Source organism: Echinops telfairi, unplaced genomic scaffold (genome assembly GCF_000313985.2).
Source record: "Echinops telfairi isolate 266 unplaced genomic scaffold, ASM31398v2 ScPeMD7_7467;HRSCAF=8505_1, whole genome shotgun sequence".
Classification (NCBI taxonomy): Eukaryota; Metazoa; Chordata; class Mammalia; order Afrosoricida; family Tenrecidae; genus Echinops; species Echinops telfairi.
The window spans coordinates 20,640,619-20,653,794 of record NW_022111368.1 but is presented as its reverse complement, the minus strand read 5'-3'; the positions used below and the strand labels follow the sequence as shown (position 1 = coordinate 20,653,794).

At 38.9% G+C, this 13,176-nt stretch overlaps 1 non-coding gene and 1 pseudogene across 1 annotated transcript; both read right to left on the bottom strand.

Annotated features, from left to right (window-relative positions):
- Positions 1-1,675: 1,675 nt before the first annotated feature.
- Positions 1,676-5,206, bottom strand: LOC101657710 (annotated as a pseudogene).
- A 4,184-nt stretch (positions 5,207-9,390) lies between these two features.
- On the bottom strand, positions 9,391-9,514 carry LOC115873288. The gene has a single exon (XR_004048334.1). It is a non-coding gene; the product is annotated as a small nucleolar RNA SNORA65 (small nucleolar RNA).
- Between the last annotated feature and the right edge of the window lie 3,662 nt (positions 9,515-13,176).

The window sequence follows — 13,176 nt, the reverse complement described above, 5'->3', positions numbered from 1 at the left end:
AAAGTATAGTTACATAGATATAGTGTATGGATATAGATGTCTGTGTGTGTATACATACAAGCATATAAATATTCATATATATTCTTACTTGGTTTGGGGACTACATGATGATCCAACTACATCTTAGAATTGACCTTTTTCCAAGAAGCATTGGAAAATAGAGCCCTTTCTGCTCCCACCCTTCCCTTTTATTGGGGATAGCATTTACAAATGAAATTACAACAAGAGAACTTTAGATTGCATTACCACTGTTTCTGGGCATTAAGAACAAAAATGAAATAAACATATATAAGCACATCTATATGCATATATATACATATATATTTCCTATGCTTCCTCACACATCTGTATTTTCTGTTTGAAATATACTGGAAGTCCTCGCCAATGCAATAAGGCAAGAAAGAGAATTAAATGGTATCCAAATCCAGAAGGGAAAAATGAAAGCCGTTACTTGTACTTACGATTGTATACTTAGAATAGCCTGAAGTTTCCCCCAGAACACTTCAATCTAATAGAAGAATTCAGTAATGATTCAGGATACAAGGTCAAAATACAAAATGTTTTTAAAATTCTGTGATACTTAAGGTTTTGAGTCAACTTTACTAGACCTGGATTTTCCGTGGTTTAGCAGTTAAGAGAGAGTAACTCCGCATGATGAGATAAAATAGAAAGTAATTAAGTCCATGATGATCTCTGAAGTGGTGGCTAAGAGGAGATAATTGAAGTCCCCAACTAAGAACATGAATCTATTTCTCCTACTTATCTCTACAGCTTGATGAAAACAAGGTTTCCACACTGCATTAAACGTCATAAAAAATGCTATTATCTTTTAATCCTATTTTACATGAGTATTTTAAAGGCCCGCTGGGAATCATTGTATCATTTCAAAGTGGTTGTTGTGTGTGTTAGGATATACATATTTAATTTTTCACACCTAAGAATGCTCACATTAGGGTTTATGAAGTTTTGAAGGCCTCTCATATATAAATTCACTTATCACCTCTCTTAATATCTTGCATTTTGCATCTCAGACAACCATAAAAAATTGACTTCAGACTATTTTTCACATCAAGGATGTATACCTGGCAGTAACAAATGTGGAGGTTGCGAGATAAGAGTGACACTGAATATTAATGTTGCATTTCAAAATGGCTGAGTCATAATTCTTAGATTTTGCAATAATGTAATGATTTAATTTGACATCTATGTGAAGGTGTGATTTAGCAATTATATAATAATGTAGTCATCCTCCATTTTCAAGTAATAACCTGATCTATAAAGCCTAACAGTTTTAGAGCTCCATGAAAAACGAATCTTTTTAATTTCACTTTTTCCATGATGTTTTATATTTAGGTTTATCTTGTCCTGGTAATAACACATGCCCAATGAAAGTCAAACATTGGAAAAACAGTTACACTTCCTACTTGAGTGGACAATTAGAACAATCAATCATTTTCTGAAATGGCCATTATATGTCAATTTGTCATGCACTACTCTGAACTTACTATGAGATGAAGCCAAAGTCAGGAAGAAGATGTAAGGAGAATTTTCCTATTTTTCACATTCAGCATGGTTAAACATCCTTGAAGAATTCTAGGTTGAAAAATCAATATTTTTCAATATCACCTCATAGTGAGCTGACTTCATCTGTTCATTAACTTGTTTGATGCCATTCTTATAAGTAAGGGGTGCTTAAATCTTCTTGTAGCTCATCCAAATCTTCCCCAATGAAAAGATCTTCATCAACAGGAGCAGCATCTATTTTTATGTTCTTGCCCTTCACTTTCCTCTTCCAAACTGCTTCTTTCTCCATTTTCCAACCTACCTTTGGAAGTGTCACATAATTTGGTTTCATCTTTTTTCCAAAGTATACGTGCTTACTCAGTCAGGGTTGGCTACTGTAATACCTGTCTCATCTACATCTCTCGAAATGCATAGGCTTAAATCTCTCATCATTTGCATTGGCAGTATCATCAACCTCTTCACCACCTATTCCCTGGGTGTAAGGGATATTATCTGCTTCCTCAATATCATCTGCATCCACCAGTTCAGGATGAAATGCACACACCTCGCAGCCACTGATCATTAGTGCTCTGAAATCTCTTTTTCTTATTTCCATATCTTGCTCAAATGTATCAATCTTTTCTTGTATTTTCCTTGCAAAAAAAGATTCTAGAATTGTTTAGTTAACATTTAAACCTAAGACAGGAATTGCTCTTTCAATGGTATCTTCTAAAAAAATTCCATCTTCTTTCAAATCCAGGAGGAAGTGCATGACAATGCATGCACACATTACCCACTTCAAAGCATACCCCAAACTGACCTGGGAAACAGCCTTGGGAAATAGCATATTTGTTGTTTGCAATTGCTTCCAGGAAATGCTTGCCAGCTATTTGAGTTTGGCGTGTTTGTCTTGTCTGCCTCACGGCGCTTCTTGTTCATGGCTTCTTCCAGTGTTTTCTCATAAAGTAGTCCATCTCTTGCATCAAGGCAGACATGTTGCTTTTCACATTTGCTCTCCAAAGTCAAGCCATGAGAGAACTTCAACCGAACTTCTACAGGCATTGCTTGAAGAATGCACCTACCACAGATTTGGGATCCGCACCTTTCTGTATATATTTTTAGCAGTCAACACAGGTTTGACTAGTTCCTTTGGCTCCTGCAATTCATTCTTCTTGCCATAGAGTTTCGATTGTTTTCAGCTTCACGTTATACTACCGGAAGTGGATTTTGTTGAGGAAACTGTAACAGCCTTTATACACAACTTTCTTATTCTTTAGCCCTAAGTCTTGTTTTCGATGATCTTCCTCTTCTTCTGCTCTGCCTTTTTGGTGCATCTAGCCTGAGCCTGTTTCTGGGGGGATTAAAGAGCGAGGTGGCACTGGCCAGACTGAAGCACAGCGGGACACTGTCAGGGGCTCTGACCGGAGGAGGAGCAAGAAGATCTGGACCCCCGAGGACCCTGCACCACAGGCAAGACAGGTCTGCAGTAGCATTTTAATTTTCCGTTTTGCTGGTATTATGTTGTATTGTGTTCTTTATCTAGTACAACTAGAATCCTGAATGTTCCCCGAGGCTGCTGCCCAAGAGGATAGAAGGAACTTACCTGCTCAGGTTGCTCAGTTGGGGAGTCCGTGACTTGCCTAGACAGAGACTTCTTAAACCTGGCAACTAATTATGGCATGATGACCCAGCCCTGGCAATGCCTATAGGAGAAGTACGGGATCAGAACCACAGCCGCAAAGAGCTTTCCGTAACTGAGCACTTGTTTTCACATTATCCCTCCTGCCTGATGGGTCAAACAGGGAGTGCTTCACAAACGAAATATTTGTTTAGAAGGAACCCTTGCTCTTTTGCTATAGCTAGGCAGGGGAGGAGATGCTTAGGCCTGTGTACACAAAGAGGATTCCTTGCCCACTGGGTCTGTAGCTATATCTGGTACCTTTCTTTTTAATCCACCTCTGTTATAAATAAATACTGCACCGTGATGAAGACAAACATTTCCCTTGACTGCTTATTATTGGGGGAGTTCTTGATAGATCACCCTTGCCAGTGATGTAAGCTTGTTTGATGCTTTCAGAGGTTTCCAGTTCAGTCCACAGCTGGAATGAGTGTACCGAGGTCTGAGTCACCTTTGGTTTATTGGGAAGACCTAAAATGTTCTGCCACTCTGCTGTTTCCCCAATCCTGACATTCTCCTTTACTACCTGTTTTATTATATGAAAGTTCTTAGGTATGTTTATTCAGATGGACAAAGAGGAAAAGGTCTAAGCTATTTTATGCGAAGCCAAAGTTTGCTGACCTTTGCATGGGAAATTTAGGGTAATTATTGGTTGTACTAGCATTAAAATCTGAGTCCAGATGCTGTCTGTACATGAAAAGTCAGTGGCAGTTGTTAAAAATTGACATGAAATCTGATAACTGAATAACTGGATGAATAATGGCCCATTATTGATGTGGTAAAAAATTTAAAGGAAGAAGTTGTTAGAGGCAAAATGTGAGTTTTACTTTACGCATGTTAAATACCTGTCTGTCCACAGAGAAGCCATGGTGGCATTGTAGAGTACGTGTTGAACTACTAATAGGATGACTGCTGGTTCAAACCTACCAGCTGCTTCACAGGCAAAAGATGAGACTATCTATTTCCATAAAGATTTACAGCCTTGGAAAACCTATATAGATGTGCTATGAGTCAGAACCAATTCTATGGCAGTGGGTTTGACTTTGGGTTTAGGCTCTGTCCACAAAATCTGCACTCCACTGCAGTGATGAAGTACTTGGCTGCTAACCAGACAGTCAGCAGTTAGAACCTGTCAAGGAGGAATGATGTAGCAGACTGGTTCTGCACAAATTACAGTCTAGGAAGCCCCATTGCGCAGTTCTGGTGTGTCCTACATGAATGCTATGAGTTGAAATGAATCTGATAGCAATGAGTACGTATTCACAAAGTTAGAATCAGTCAAATAAGTTGTTTATTAAAAATAGAGTTTAGAGTAGAGACGTTGTTTGGACAAAATTGTATAAGAGCCAGCATGAATGTAGTAAATATAACATTAAAATAGAAAATACTTCAATTTTTTGGAATATACGAGGGGTACCTCTAAAATAAGTGGAGTAGCACTTTCATAGTATGCATTTGTTCTGCAACGTGAGCATTAAGCAACTCACTTGGAGTGAGTCCACCCAATGGCATGGCCTGGGAAGGTTCTCTCGGGTCACAGTAAATTTTTTGGTAAAAGCAGTGTCTCTTGAACCTCAGTTTTGTGATGGCCAATTTAAGAGAATAGCATGCGGCTGTGAAACGTTGTCTCCTACTTGGGAAAAATGCCTCAGACACTGCTGTGATGTCGAACACATCTACAAGGACAGCGCCATGGGAACAACTCATGTACCTGTGGTTTTCTCCTTTCAAAAAAGGCGAAATGTTGATTGGACATCCATCAACTCCCCACATGGATGAACGGTTGACTCACAGTGCATTTGGAGTTCATTCCACCAGGTCTGATTGTTCATCAAGCTTTCTATTTACAGGTTCTGAAAAGACTGCATAACAATGTGCAACAAAAGGCCTGATTTGGGGCCAACGGGGGACTGGTTTGCCACCACACAATGCACCTCCTATGCAGTCAACTCAGGCGTCTGTTTTGGGCCAAAAATGTCATGCCTCCCTGGTCCCACACACCTTACTCACCTGTCCTCGCTCCATGCGCCTTCTTTTTGTGTCTTTGAATAATGATGGACATGAGAAGACAGCGATTTGACAATGTTGAAGAGGTGAATAAAAAATAAATGGAGGAGGTGCTGTCAGCCATCCACAGCGGAGCTTGAAAAATGTTCCCAAGAATTGAAATGGCAGATTTGAGAAATGTATTAAGTGTAATAGAGAGTACTTTGAAGGTGATAAGGTTGTTTAGTAAAAAAATGTTTAAATACATAGCTTTGGGGGAAAAATTCTGGTTTTGGTACCACCTTGTATAGTAGCAGTGAGTCAAGTTATTTGATCTTAGTAACACAAATTTAGAAGCCTACTCAATCACTTGCTCTTGTTTTTAAGTGTCTATTAACCTTTACAAGGATGGATATGATTATATCTAATTTTGGAAATGGAATATAATTGTGTTACTAAGCAATTCTATGAAATCCAGGGAGAAGAGATTAACTTGCTTAGGACTTTGTGCCTTCAGAATTTCACCTTTATCTTAGTCAAAATGACATTAGATGTCTATTCAAAATGCTGCAAAGAGTAAGTGAAAAATCAGGAATAGGTTTGCAAAATCATTATTTTATTGTAGGAGTTGCAAATTTTCTCAAAACAGTTACGTGATATTGAGCATTGGTAAAGGAATATGATGAGGCAGCCTTGTAATTATATAAAATTATAAGGACTTCCTCTAGCCTATAATAATTCATAGTCCTAAAGATTCACTTATACTTTTTTATTTGTTAATATCCTTTTGAACAATATCTATTAGAAAACAAAAAAGGTATAGTTTTTTCTACTCTTGAGAAACAATTTACCATTGAGGATTTAGACCTATCCAATTTTAGGCAAATATTTTTAAAAGGTTTTTTTGTAAGAAGCTAATAACAAAGGCAAAACAATTTCAGAACAGACCATGAAGTAATAAGTCAGTCATCAGCCATTCACTCTAAGCGTTATGCGATTATTGAGAATGTAAAATTATGAAGTCACTGTGGAGAACCGCTTGATGGTTCCTTTAAAAGTTAAAGACAGATTTCTATGTTGTTGTTACTTGCCTTTCAGTCCCTTCTAACGTTCAGCACGTACATCACCAGGCCTATTTTCCAAGGCCCTTCTGGGTAAGTGTGAGCTGACACCTTTCCAGTTGTTATGTTTCATTTTTTGCACCATTTTTGCACCCAAATTACCATATGATCTAGCAATTCCATTCTTAGCTCTGTGTCTAAAATGATTGATAATACATACAAATATTTTATAAGTCTTTTGACTGCAGATTTATTCACAATTGTCAAAAGATGGAAAAAACAAACGTCCATTAATTAACTAATAGCTAAATAAACGTAACACAGTTCAAAGGAATGCAGCACACAATAAATTAAGTACTAACACATGCTATAAGGACAGTGCACAAAAGAATTAAGATAAGTGAAAGAAAATATGTGTTCAGTTATATGGCCCTGTGTGTCAGGAGAAGACACCCTGGTGGCCCCGTGGGAGAGCAATTGAGCTGCTAAGCACAAGATGAGAAGTGGGAGCCCACTAAGGGAAGAAAAAGAGACTGAATACTGTTGTAAAGATTTAAATTCTCAGAAACTCAAAGTGTCAGTCTCCTCTGTCTTATAGGGTCCCTATGACTCCATGGCAGAAGATTTTGTTTGGGTGATGGGTTAGCACCTGGTCTGCTAACAGTAAGATTGCTTAGGAGTTGGTCTGCTCGCCTCCAAATTGGCAGCTCAAACCCCAGCAACCTCTCCTAGGGACAACTAGGAGGGAATCTGCTCCCATCAATTTTTACGGCTTTGAAAATCCGACATAAGGTCACTATGAGTCAGAATTGATGGCCATGGGTTTCGGATTATCGAAAATACTAAATCTATAGAGACAGAAAACAGATAGATATTTGGCAAAATATATGAATGTAGATATTAGAGAATTTTTTAGGTGATAAAAATTATTTGGTGCTAAACAGATATGAACAATATTTTGCATGTTCTAAATGCTGATAAATTGTGCGCTTCAAAATGATTAATGTTACATTATGCCAATGCCACTGCAATAAGAATAATTATCTACTTCAGAAAACTTAAAAAATTAAGAATTCTGTTGGCATAGTTGATTGTACATTGAGCTGCTAAACACAAACTTTTTTTTTTTAATCACATTATATGAATTCACCTCTGTTGTTCATTAAACCAGGAGAGGCAACCTGCCTTTGCAAAAAAAGTACCTCTCATTACTTATATAGATCCTCTATGGGAGACTACACCCTGTATTATGTTCTTAAACAGACACTCTTGGCTGCCCTTGTGCCATCAGTAAGATGTTAAGAATGCTCATCAGCTCACAGACCCAACTTCAAATTGGCTTTCCTTCTGTTCTGCATTTGCATCATCTGGGGCGATCTCTTCACATCCCTATCCAACCCTGGATTATACTACTAAAGTCTCTTTCTACACTACTCCTACTCTAAAATAAACAAAAAACAAACATTGCTGCAATGTTTTCTTTTGTTTTTATTGTTACTGGTTGGTATCTCGTCCATTCCTAAAAACCCGTTGTCAATTCTGACTTTTAATGACAGTAAAGGGCAAAACAAAACTGCTCCACAGGATTTCTAAGGTTATAAATCGATAAGGAAGCAGTTTTATATTTCTCCTTGGGCCTGGCTGGTGGGCTTGGACCACCTGCCTTGCACTTAGTACCCGGATGCTTAAACCCCGCTGACCACCTGGACTCCTTTGTTACTAGAATGGGCACAGGTAAATATAGCTAGGTGCTAGGATCCTCTGCGACCACAAACCCCTGTAAGCTTCGCTGAGGCAGAGTTTACAGCATACAATAAATTTGAATTTTGTAATTAAGTTTTGACTTAAAAGTTTATTATTTCCTAAGAAATTTAAGTGCCCTTCAGAGTCTTGTCAAGTTTGCCTTGGTTGGAAGCAACTTCCTGTTTGACTGCAGCGACATGTCACTCATTATAACATGTTATACAGAATCAACACCCTTTTTCTTTTCTATTTTTGTTTTCAGAGAACAGTCAGCAGAAATTGTGTTTTAAAGTGCCCTGAGAACAAGGATATTGATCTCCAGTTGGAGTTTTATGCCACCTTCCCCTTGTCACTCTCAGCTGTAATTTAAGATATCAGCTTTAAATTATTTAGCAGTTTATAAGTATAAATAATTCACCAGTCAACAAATAAAGTGACAGCTCATTAATCAACCTGCGAACATGAACACAGGTGTCAGGCTGTAGTCAGTGCCGGACTGAGTCCTGATGAGGTCGCTTTGCTTATAGCCACTCTCCCTGCCTAAAATGTGACCCGCCTCACTGGTGGATGAATTAATTGGGGCCTAAATTTAGCAGTGTATTCAAGAATTCTAGCTTTCAGAGATGAAACTCAAGTTTGTGGCATATGTAGATACGAGGTATGACACGAGTGCTGCTATGATGTCACTGAAGGCTATTTGTGGAGAAAATGAGATGATAATATTTTATGATGAACTGTTGCTTTTGGGTAATGAATTTATGTTAGTGTCGAATGTTTAACTATTTTTATGCTCAGAGGCCTGGTCATGTAAGGGATTTGGCCTAGGGTTGCTAGTTGAAAGGCTTGCACCCATCTGCTTGCACAAAGAGTATAGTCTTGGACACCCCCCCCCCCACCCCACCCCGAGCCAGTTCTGCCCGGTCCCAGAGGGGCTCCATGGTCAGCAGAGACGCCATGCCAGTGCTTGGGTTTGGTTGGGTTTGTGATTTTTTCAGTTCATCTTTTAGCTTTGGCCAATCACATTTTTAGTATATCAATTCCCTTCTCTATTTATTACTTCTCGTAAAAATATAACAGTTACTTGCCATCATCTTTGGCCATTTTAATTAAAAGTCAGATTACTGATGGATTTTGGTATCACTGAGATTAGTTCTTTCCTAGGTCTCGTTTCCACCCTCTGACTATGACTTCTATAATCCTGAGTTGGATCAAACCCACCAGTCTCTCCAATGGAAAAAGACAACACTGTTTGCTCTCATAAAGGTTTAAAGTCAGAAACCCAAAGACGCCGTTCTCTGTCCCAGAGGGATACTACGAGCCAGAATCTATTCAGTGGCATTGGCTTGCTTGTATGTTTTTGAGCTTTTGCTTATGTAGCCAGAGATGCTAGTTTCAAAGTAGTACCCAAAGTTAAAAATGAACTTTTTTTTTTCAGCACAGAATCATCCACATGAAGAACAACCCTGTTTCCTAAGTGGGGTTTACTCTCAGCTCCCCACTGGAGTGCACCAGGCAACAGAGAAGGGTCAGGTGCAGTGGCGGGTGGCTGGAAAAATGAACTTTTATTTGGACCATGACCTCTCATTCTTTCATCCATGCAATAGGACAGTGGTTCTCAACCTGTGGGTCACAACGCCTTTGGGGGCCAAAGGGCCCTTTCATAGAGTTCACCCGATTCATAACAGTAGCAAAAGGACAGTGATGAAGTAGGAATGAAAATGATTTTATGGTTGGGGGTCAAAAGGGTCATGGCATTAGGGAGGTTGAGAACCACTGCAATAGGTTGATACTTCTTTTTTTTTTTTTTCCCATGCTGGAGGATGATACTTCTATATGAGGAATCTCACCCTAAACTTCATGCTATGTCATTGTTACCATAGCTCACGGGAATGCTCACTACAGCACCACTCTTTATTTCCACTCTCTCTAGACTCAAATCTTTGTCTGAAATATCACCTGTGGTTTCTTCAACAACAAAGATCTGAAAATGGTTTAATCAACAGAAGTCGAATTTGATAAGAGCTCATTATGTGAGACGCTAAGGAAATAATTTTCAGATATTTTATCACCTAATTCCCTTCAGAAAGCAAATATGTGTTATTGTCCTTTTTTGTCAGTGGCTTCTGAACAGAGTATACAGGGTGGGTCCAATTCAGCTCTGTCAAACCCCAAAGGCACGTGTCCAATTCCAACACTGGCAAGCATTCTTCATGGCTTCCGTTGGAATCAATGCTCCCCACTTTCTCTCCCTACATTTGTGCTTCTCTCAACCACCTTCTCCACTCAAGTCTCCTCCTTCGTCTAACGCTGACAGCTAGCTCTTTCCTGAAAACACACTTATCTCTGAAATCTGACAGTATTACTGCATTACTAATTTATTTTTTATTATACCAGGTCAATATCAGTTGGAACCAATTTGAGTGCAACAAGTGTTTGAATAAGTTTATAGGTACACAAATTCTCATATGGGAGAATTTAGGTATCTGCCATTATGCCCCCACCTGCTTTAAGTTTTCATTTAGAATATTTTGGAGGAAGAATGACTTTTCAAATCTGTGTTAGACAGGGTTCTCTAGAGAGATAAAACTAGATTGCTGATAAGTATAAATATATATATTTATTTATTTATTTATTTATAAAGATAGATATACGTAACACAAGAAATGAACTGTTAAATTATAAACAGATAGATAAATATATACAAGAAATGAGCAGATAAATTATAAAGCAGTACAGATGGCTCAGTGCAACTCACTCCCGTGAGAGAGTTGTGAGACACTGACAGTCCTTCAAGTCTTGAGGGCCGTCCGGTAGTCCTCTGTAGAGAGAGAGCTAGGCCATCCCAGCACAGGCAGCAAAACAGCAAGGCAGGTCTCACCAACTGTCAGCTAGGTCACCAACTGTCAGTCCCCAGCTCAAGAGATGTAAATTTCAATTGTGTGGTCTTAAAGGGACCTCAACTTACAGCGACACAGTCTACAGGCTAGGCATCCCACAGGTAGTGTAGCCTGTAAATTGAGGCACAGAACAAGCAAGGCAGTCGCACACTGGTTCGATGATCAAAGAGCGAGAGACAAGAAAGGCGAGGCTCACTGAGCCATTCCTCTCTCCGCCCTTCAATTAATCCTACTTGTGTTTATCGGCCAGGCTGGCACAATAAACTAACTATCTCAATATCTAATTCTTGGTAAGACTATGTAGGATTTTATTTTCTTGAACCTCCTAACTCAATCTAATTCTTGGCTTCTGCAACTCATTTTGCTTTGGGCTCCTGTTTCCAAGGTATGAGGGCTAACCCTTGAAGATGCCACTATGGGTCAGGCTTTTCCTGAAAGTTTGTGAATAATGAGAGAAATAAACCTAAGGGTATCACAGAGCTAAGTGCGTTTGGTATGGGAACAAACCAAAGTCTTTGGTATGGGAACATAAGCTCTGTGTGTGTGTGTGTGTGTGTGTGTGTAAATGCATACACACTTATGTGTGTATAAGAGAGAGTTTTATATAAAGGGTAATTGTACATTAAGAAAACATCCCAACCCAGTCCAGTCCAAGCCCATAAGTCCATATTGATATATGTCTGATATCAATCTATAAAGTCCTCTTCAGACTCACAAAACACATGCAATGATGTTGAATATAAGACGATCACAGGCCCGTAGGTAGAAAGTCTTTGGATCCAGTGCCACTGTAAGCATCTAAGCACTGACAGGTCTCCACATGACTTCTCCAGCACCCAGGGCTACATCAGGGTAGGTCCATGTGGCTTCTCATAAGGTATATCTCTCAGGGAGTCAGCCTTGTCAGTAAAGAATCTTCCATGTGTTTTGTCAGATGAAATGTCTTCCAGGAAGTGAGCAGAGAAAGAGAGGTGTTTTCCACCTCCAAGGAAGAAATGCCGGAATTCCCAGACTCCTCAGGAGAAGGTCATGACCACACAGAGACCTCACTGGCTATGACCTGAGTGACAGACTAGACTCTACCCCTTCACTTTTAATCCTCTCAAGTCCCAAATTGACACCAGATTATGAAATTATCACAGTGGGAGAGAGAGAGAAAGACAGACCAAGAGATTTGGCTTAGGTCTTGGATTTTGGCTAAACTCTAAAGTTGCTTCTCTCACTTGATGCTTCTGATTTTTTTTTTCCTTCTTTATGAATTTTTGCTTCAATGACTCATCATCCCTGGCTACTCACTAGAACTCTGACATGCTGCTATTTTAATAACCTTACATCTATGACCTCTCTTTAAATTTCATGACACTCCCTGAATTATCAGGTCCAGGGACTAGTTACTAAGGACATGCTGCAGTAGTCCTCTTGACACATATCTACCGTCACCTGCTAGACTACAGCTATTACTGAGCGGCACCCTGAGGAGGTCAAGACAAACAGAGCACATAATTCTGTTCTGTTCTGCTCTGTAGGGAAAACCTTAGCTCCATCCCTCACTCAAGATGCACCTGAAAGAGAAAGATCAATTATCTACGTGTTAGTGAAGAGAGTAACATAACCAACTAGGACACTTTGACAAATCAGACTCTGAATATTTTGCCCAATGTGGTAAACCAGTGATTATGTAATTTTAAAGAATATTTTCAGGTTTTTAATCAATAATTGCTCACTATCATTATCATATTCCTCACTCATATTATCATATTCTTTAAATTTCAGAATATATGAGAATGTGATTTTATCAATAAAATAGTTAGCCACCCAAATATGTGCGGTGTTTGATACTAAGGAGTTGAGAATACACCTCACTTCCGTTGGGTAGAATTGACATGATTAAACTGTATTTGAAATGGTGCTTCTAGTAGCTTGAGTTCGCTTATAGCTATACGGATGCTAATTTATATCTTGCTGGCAGAACAATAACACTTCCTTAGGGAGAAAATATTTCATTTAGTCTCCTAGGAATCTGCAGGAGGTACCAAAAATATCGCACCTTATATCTGACCTGAGTGTGCTGCATGGAGCATTATATGAAGACATTTTTTTCTTCAAGGGGAACTTTCTTTCTTTAAATATAATTTAAGGTTTTCTAGACATGTTTTCCTCCTCCTTATTTAAAAAACTATTTCTCTCAATTGGTAAATGGATAAGGGCATAAAATCCAGCAAGTCAGTTGTGTTCAATATTAGTCCATGGTATTAATAGTAGATATTACAAACACATTAAGGTTATCTAGGCATCTGAAGATTTGCTA